This window comes from Rhineura floridana, chromosome 4 (assembly GCF_030035675.1).
Source record: "Rhineura floridana isolate rRhiFlo1 chromosome 4, rRhiFlo1.hap2, whole genome shotgun sequence".
NCBI lineage: Eukaryota > Metazoa > Chordata > Lepidosauria > Squamata > Rhineuridae > Rhineura > Rhineura floridana.
The window spans coordinates 139,123,793-139,132,259 of NC_084483.1; the positions used below are offsets into that span (position 1 = coordinate 139,123,793).

Below are 8,467 nucleotides of genomic sequence, written 5' to 3' on the forward strand. Positions count from 1 at the left end.
CCTTTGGCTCAAGCTATTACCTCCAGGTTTAGCTTTGTATCTTTCAAGAACAGACACTGTTGAGTGCTGTGCTGTGTTAGGTGACCATAACATTTTAACTTGTATTCAGTTGTGTAAGCTGAGTCATACAGCACATTGCTTTATGAATAGTGATTTAAATCACATTTTCCCTTGGCCTGCAGGGTTGAAGGATGATTACATTAACTCATTGTGACTCTACTTCTCAGTATATCTCTTCCTGCTTGTGGGCTGCTTTGTATGAAAGGATTGCCAAGTTGACAATCTACTATAACTTTGGAATACTTAAACATAAGAAATGACTGTTGGGAAAGTATAAGATTCTGAGTGCTATTTTAGTAACTTGCATTAGCACTTCCTTGTCAAGGTTTGACAGGTAATAAAAATTCAAACTTTTTCATTAAAGATACTGAAACGAGCACTTGCAGGTAAAGGACTTCTCCTAATAGCTGCCTGGTTCCTATTAATGGGCCATGAAAAAATACTTCAGCCAAGAGTGAACATAATGCTCACTACTCTAGAAAAATATATTTTATGTTGCTTGGAAGAAACTAATGATGTAAGTCTACAATTCTGAGACCCATTAGGCAGATTTTGTCTGCAATGCACAGTTTTAGGCAGGGGCATCAATAGGTCATTGAGGCCTGAATGTTTAGCTTAATGATGTAAACATTCACAGCTTTTTGTCATTTTTGCATGGAAAGATGGGGAGTTATAATTGAATAAAGATAGGTGTTAATGAGATACATTTCCATAAGTAGGACAAGTGATGAGACAGTTTTCCACTAACTGCACAGGTGAATTTTAGAAGAGTTATGAAAACAAAGTGGTTGAGCAAAACCAACAGTGGTATGAGCACGAGGGAGGTTTTGAACCAGCTGCCAATTTGTTACTGGGCCAAGTTCAAGATATTACTGTTAGTATACAAAGCCCTTAACAGTTTGAGACCAGTTTACCTGAAGGATTCCCTTGCCCCATACATGCTTACACAACCACTTCTGTCTGTAGAGTGTGTACTTTTACAAGTACTGTGAGGAATCAGTCTTTTAGCCTAGCATCAATTGTGCTTTGGAACTCCCTGCCTATTCACATTAGGCAGGCGTCCTTGCTATACTGTTTTAGACATCTGCTAAAATCTTTTAATTTAGCAAGCCTACCCTACAATTTGGTTATATATACTTTAAAAAAAATTCTGATTTTATTTGTGGGGTGGTATATAAATGTAATGAATAAATAAATATATTATGTTACATACACTGATTAAAAGTTGTTTTGATTCAGTTGTTTATAATAATTTTTATATATTTTTTTCTAAGTACAATAAAGCCTCAAAACAAAATACACTTAAAAGTCAAAACCACCCACCTCCTCTCTCCTTCACACATTTGACCCATCCTATCCTGAATGGATAAAATAAAGTAAAATTTTATTTTATTTTAAAAAATCCAATAGCACATGGATTGGAGTAGTTGCTCTTGACGAACTCAAGATAAAACACACTGTATTCCAATGCTCATATTTCAGAAACTGCTGTACTTTCCCCTAAGAAGTCAATGGTTAATGTTATCCATAGAAAGTATATGTACTGTTTCGCAGAATTGAGAAAATACTGGATTGAATACATTTGGCCACGTACTTCCTTTCAATGTTGTGCTCTAAGGGAGCATCATTCTATGAGAAGGTTAGGGAAATTATTGATAATGCAGCAGTGCAACATGCTAAGGATTTGGTAAAGAGATCTTGGAAGGATGCCTATACAAATCAGAACGAGAGCCGATGAGTTGATACAATCAATTTGTGGCATGTACAGAGAAGGGAAAATTTGCTGTTACCTTTCTATTGTTAGGAGGGGAAGAAGCCCATGTGCTTCCTTGAGAGTTGTGCTGGACAGTGCTGGAAAATGAGACTAAATGGGGTGTCATGGTGTAATGATGGTTTGTAATGTAGAAACATCTCCCTGCTGTATATACTAACTATACTATATACTCTTATTTTTTAATTAATTAATTAATTATTTTATTTATATTCCGCCCTTCCTCCCAGCACGAGTCCAGGGCAGCAAACAAAAGCACTATTAATAACAACAACAACAACAACAACACATTAAATGTCATAAAAACAGACTTTAAAATAGATTAAAACAAAACACCTTTAAAAACATTTTTTTAAAAGCTTTGAAGACATCTTTAAAAAAGGTTAAAAAACATATCATTTAAAAAAGGAAAGAAAAAGGTTTAAAAACGTATTAAAAAGTAATTCCAACACGGAAACAGACTCTTACTAAAATTTAGAGACATGCTTAGAAACTGGTAATTTCCAGACATGGCCAGTCGTCACAGGGGGTTGCTGCAGCAGAGGAATACTTGTGCAAACCGTTGGCTGGCTCTGCCAATTAAAGTGGTGTTTTATGCAATTCCTGCTCATTTGCCTATGTGCCCAGGGTCTGATATTGCCTCTTTACTTTAAGAAAAGTCAAGGGGTGGAGCCTGGGAGTAATTGTATAGGAGAACATCTCTGGTTTTATTTGATATTTTAGAACAAACAGAAAAACATATTCCTCACCAGCCCTGGTTCATACAGTCCTTGGGTATTTTTGCCTAGCTGGAGTATGTCCTTCAACTCCAATAATGCCATTTGATTGCCTCGATGGAAAATAGAGAGCAGGTGCAAGTGTATGTAGAAACTACCCTATTACACAAAGGTAAATTTTACATTATTTGCTTTGGCCACTTGCCTCTGACCCTGTCGACCACTTGCATGTGGCCTCTGGAAGATTACCCATATGGAACTGTGGACCTCGGTCTGAAAAAAGGTTTCCCACCCTGAGCTTTATGAAGTGGGAGAAGTACTCTAGTTTCCTTTCAGCCCCCATTGGGTAAGTCCCATCAGTCTCCTTTGGTCAGCATCTCATCTGCTGACTGGAACTCTCACAGAAGAGGAAGAGGAGAGGACATTTTATCAGGGGTGGACCAGACATATCCCTTCTAGCTCTGCCCTCTTTGCCATTCTCTGGGATAATGCCTGCCATGTCTCCATCTGTTTAATGGGGCAGAAGTACAGCATCTCAAAGCAGGGCCAGCTACCTCATCCCTGCTCAGCTTGGCTGATTTCAGATAGCCCATCCTTCTAGGTCTGACTCCCAAGTAAGTCCAGGAGAAGAGCATTTACACTATGATTTATATTCATAGACCCAAAAGCACCAAATGTGGCACAGACATTCTGGATATTGGGCAACAAAACACCTGGCACTGGACCCTGTTGGCTCTTTCCCAGTTGTCCGATTGTGGCTTCTGAGCTATGCAGCCCCAGCTCTTCCACCTCTGCCACCCAGTGGCAATCACTCTCCCGCCCCCTCCCATTACCACTTAGCACTGGTGAGTTAGTTGGTGCACGTGTGATATACAATCTAACAACAAATAATCATGTAGGTAGGATTCAAGTTGCAAACAAAATTATCCAATGACAAAGTAGAATTAGAAAATATATGTTTGTTTTAGAACTCCAATAGTCAGGAGTAAGGACAAGTATCTAGATGGGAGTAGGGATGGAGGAGAAATTTGATTCAGTTCACATTTGAAGGTGAACCTCCCTAATTTGCCTTAATGGCAAAACACAGCCATCCTTCAAAATTATGCTCCTCTGAATTTTGCAGTGCATGTCTCCAGCCAGGAAATATGTACAAAATGCATATACTGGGATAAAGTGTACATAAAAATGCATATTGTAAAAGGGGTATACATATTTTGGGGTTTTATTCTTTGGTTCATATTAATAAAGGCATAGCTGAATGCTGACATACAACCCTCACATTGACCCCACAGCTTCAAGATGAGCAGAACTGGTTTCCTGACCTCAGGAAAATACATGCTGACTTTGTTGTTGTTGTTGTTGTTATATGCCTTCAAGTTGATTACGACTTATGGCAACCCTATGAATCTTTATATATATATATATATATACATATTCATAGCATTTTCATGTAAGAGGTATTCAGAGGTGGTTTGTCATTGCCTTCCTTTAAGGCTACAGCACCTGGGATTCCCAGGAGGTCTCCCATCCAAGTACTAATCAGACCTGACCCTGCTTAGCTTCTGAGATCAGACGACATCAGGCGTGTTTGGGGTAGTATGGCTGTAGGCACCTGCTGACTAGTAAGTGAATAATAAGGAAAGTTCCAAACTGAAGATTTACCTAAGGAATAATCCCTTAGGAATAATGATCACCAAGCTGATGTATGGTTCAGTTAAATATAACACACACAGGATAAGCAAGTTCTTCCCAGAAACAGGAATTTACACTCATACATGGTACTGGAGACAGCAGGTATAATACTTAGGTAAGGCAAATATTCCAAAGGAAATCTTTTCATGTCATTAGATCACTCACCTGCACCCCTCCCAGTTTACATGCAATCCTGTACAGTCTGAAAATACATTTAAGGACAGGTTTTGCATGGGTCAAGGCAGCACCCTCATGCCTTCAATGACTCCTTGGATGCTTCAAATCACTCTTTAGGAACATCAGCTCATTGTGTGGGATATCAGATCAAGAAGATGTGAGATCTTTTGTGTCTGGTTGTTGGTTATTTTGAAGGGGAAAGTTTAACTCTTGCTAGGCATAGAAGTCTTATTTCTTACTTTGGGTCTCTATAATCTTCAGGATACCTAGATCTCTCTATGCCTTCCTTTTTCCTTCTTTCCTGCTGGCATGAGACTATGTATGTATTTGCAAATCTTGGTTGTGAATAGGTGTAAGGTCTCCCTATACTCTCATAGCTTTAGTGTGTGATCATATTAGTTAGAACACTGCCTATACTGATACATATAACTTCGACCCTGCATGTGTTTCCATTTTCCTCTTTCAAGAACCAATCTATATTACATTTTAATGTGTGTTTCTTGGGTTATTAAGGGTGGGATCATACATATTAGAGCAGCGGGCAAGTTTTAATTCCTGCAAAAGATTCCGCTACTCTCTTGCGCGTATGTTTAGATCTCTGGTAGGTAAATATGCATTGGGGATTCAGACATACATGTGTAACAATATATTAGTGAAAATAACATAAAATTGTATTATTTTAGGGGAAATTGTTTGCAAAAATGTATATATTGGGCTAAAATTTCATCCAAGCGTGTGCATTAAAGGGCTGATGAATTTTCACGAGGTCTTTTTGTTGAAAATGCAAACTGATGTTAAAATGTGAAGAACTGAAGATTGGAAAAATGAACAAGAGAAACCAAAATTGAGCGATTCGTCCATCCCCAGATGGGACCCAAGGATAAGGCATGTTAGTATTTTGTTTTAAAAGTGGCTTGTCTCTTTGGTGCTGAAATTGCTGAGGAGAAAACAGCAATCAAGCATCTTTCTACAAATGCAGCCCTCTCCTTTGCATGTTCAGCCCTCTTGCATTCCACCATATCATCTATTTCTCACAGATCATTTGAAAGGCAAAGGATGAAAAAACTGGAAAAGTGTCCTGAGCCAGCTCTCTCTCCAGCATGTTCCCCCCACCTTTGCTGGGTCACTTTGCTCTGGGAGTATATGGGTGGGCTGGTTACAAAACCAATAGGAGCCAGCCTAAATTTATTGTGACTTTCGACTTGACTAGTAATTTGGTTGTGCTTTTCAAACTGGTGTGTGTTGATTTCCAAGCCTTCCCTATTCTGAAATTCATTGGCATTGCTACTCATTACACTGATTGAAAAATGGGTGATAAGTGAGTTTCTTGTCTTCTGGCCAATTGAACACGTAACAAGGTATGGAACCCAAGTCTTTTCTAGCAACTGTTTGCATTTCCATAGTTAGGAGGCCTGAGTCACACTTTTCCAGTAGAGAAACACAGTAAAAACAATGATCAAGTAGACCTGTCACTCATATCAGTTGTTCCAGGTGAATTTGAAAAATTAAAATGGAACAGCACAGACACCAGCCTGGCATTTCTGAGCATGAGTGATATCTATCATCTTTGATGTATACACTCAAGACTGTCAGGATCATACTCAAAATACTGGAAGTGTATCAAAACAAGAAAGACACCATCTACACACACTAGCAGCTCATTCTCAGCTCTGTGCTTATGGAAAAGAGATAAAAGGCAAAATGAGAACAGAGCTTGCCAAAATATCAGCCTTATGAAGTCTGGTGAGCTTGAGATCAGAAGGACTCAGCCATAGTGTCCTTGCCAAAAGCACTCCATGACACTGCCATTAACCAATGTGTGTTCTAGTCATGCCAAAGAAGAGACTGCCAAGGAAGTGTATTTGAACTTTCCCAATATGCTAGAACTTCAGGGTCCCTTTCAACGCCAGATTATGGCAAAACTCCTATTGGCATGACTCCAGGAGGTCAGCTTCATAAAGGACCACAGCCCTTTGCTCCTAGGCACTGATCACATTTCCTTTTGACACAGATGGCATGACTTGTACAGGGAAAAGCTGTTGCCTTATTTTTGCAATATCTAAAGTGTGGACATAATTAAGTTATTAAATAAATTTAATTTGGGGGAGATATACAACATTAGTCAACATAACATCATCACTATTAGTCAGGTCCATCAGCCAATGAAGATGAAATCCTTAGATCTGCAATGGTATGACTTCAGTGGCTTCACTAAAATTAAACTAGTTTAAATCCACAACCTCTGAGATACTCTTCAGATGGTCTTCCAGCTACTCATGGATAAGTGGCTCCCGCTTTACTGGAAGAATGTCTAAAGAACTTCTTACTAAACTAGTTTGTAGATTAGACAATATCATTTACCTGGATAGTCTGAATGACAAAATGTTTAACCAATCCAAGGTAGATAAATAGGACTTTCATTTACATAACTTACATACCTTTTCTGGGCCTGTGGGCACATCAGCAAAATGGAGACATTGTCATGGGTACCACACACATACACACACCACAACCAAGAACACACCACAACCTATTCTATTGGCCACAATAGAATGCTTTTTTCAAGCTTAATTTTAGTAGGGGCAGGAGTAGGGGCAGGGGGCCCTGTGAGCATCAGGGCAGTGCTCTGCAGACGCATCCATACCCACGGGCACAATGTTGATGGCCCCTGACTTACACAGTCTTGGGTCAGCATAGAGGAATAAGGTGGTGGATTCCAGTACCCCAAATGATCCAGCAATTGTGCTTCCCAGCGTTTATCATTAATTGCACTCCTGGATTTGGGCTACAGATTCAGCCAGTGACTACAGATCTGCTTTTCCCCTCAGTTCAGGTATTGCTGTCATGGCAGAACCTCTACAAACATGGTTCTACTCAGCAGAGGCTTGTGAGGCTTGAGGGTGGGGCTGTGTTGCTCTCCCAGCATCCTGGTCAACTGTGTTGGATTCAGGTTCAGATTCACTGCTGTTTTTCTCTGTTGTGTTTAATTTGAAATCTCATTTTAGAGTGTTTCATAGCTCAGTTTACAGATTACACGGGACTCTGCATCTCTACACAGCATAACTGGCATGACTACTCAAGCTAAGATGTTGCTGCAGCAATTAGACACAGCTCTTGAAACCCTTTATATAGACTCAGGGCAGGTGTTTTGTTTGTGTGGGTTTCTCTGAATGGGACTCGGCTAGCAATCTGGCCCTCCTACAAAATGGTTGAAAAGCTGGTACCATCTGCGAGTACCTTAGCATCTGCCTGCATGTGTTTGACAACAGTGGTAGTAATACTTCATCAAGATCCTCCTCGGACACCACCTCTGCTAGAGCCTCTGATCGTTCCTCCTTGAGAGGTGGCAGCTCAGGCAACAGGAGAGGGAAAGGGGCTGGCTCGTTGTCAGCCAGTGTTTCTTCAGTTGTAACTGGAACTACAGGGGCAGAGCTATCACCATCAAAAGTGCTGAAGCCTTCTCCTGTTAAGCCCCTCCTGCTGCATCACACTGGGCCCCTCCCCAGGATCCCAGACTTCATCCTCTTGATCACTCCAGGCTCCACAGGGCCCATGATGCCCAGCCTCCCAACACCATTTGTTGTTGCCAGTTACTGAGAGGGAGAAGCAGAGGGGCAAGGAAGTGGGGAGCTTGGTGTAGTGCAGGTACAGCGTCGGGAGCCTCAGATTGGCTCTGCTGCTGTGCTGCACTGTGCCATGCTTCCCATTGCCTTGCCCCTCCCCCTCTCATTAACTGGCAGCAACAAAAACTGTCGGTAAGCCAGGAGAGCAACACAGCCCCACCCAATACAGCCCTACCAGCTGCTACTGGTTCTATTTGTTCCAGCCAGACCATAAAGAAACAATGGTTGGGGGTCACTGGGTGGACCTGACAGTTCATATTTCTGGAACCTCCGTATGTTGCATTCTATTATACATGGTTTTTAAAGACTTCTGAAAAACCTATGTTGCTTAGTGAAAATGATACTGCAAAACAGGATTTATCATTTAGTAGCATCAAGAATCCTAGTATAATATACTTGCTCAGTTGTCAGAAAGAAAAGAGTGTGCA

The 8,467-nt window shown here is 40.6% G+C and overlaps 1 pseudogene; it reads right to left on the minus strand.

Moving 5' to 3' along the window:
- Positions 1-4,038: 4,038 nt before the first annotated feature.
- Positions 4,039-4,157, minus strand: LOC133384598 (5S ribosomal RNA; annotated as a pseudogene).
- Positions 4,158-8,467: the final 4,310 nt, after the last annotated feature.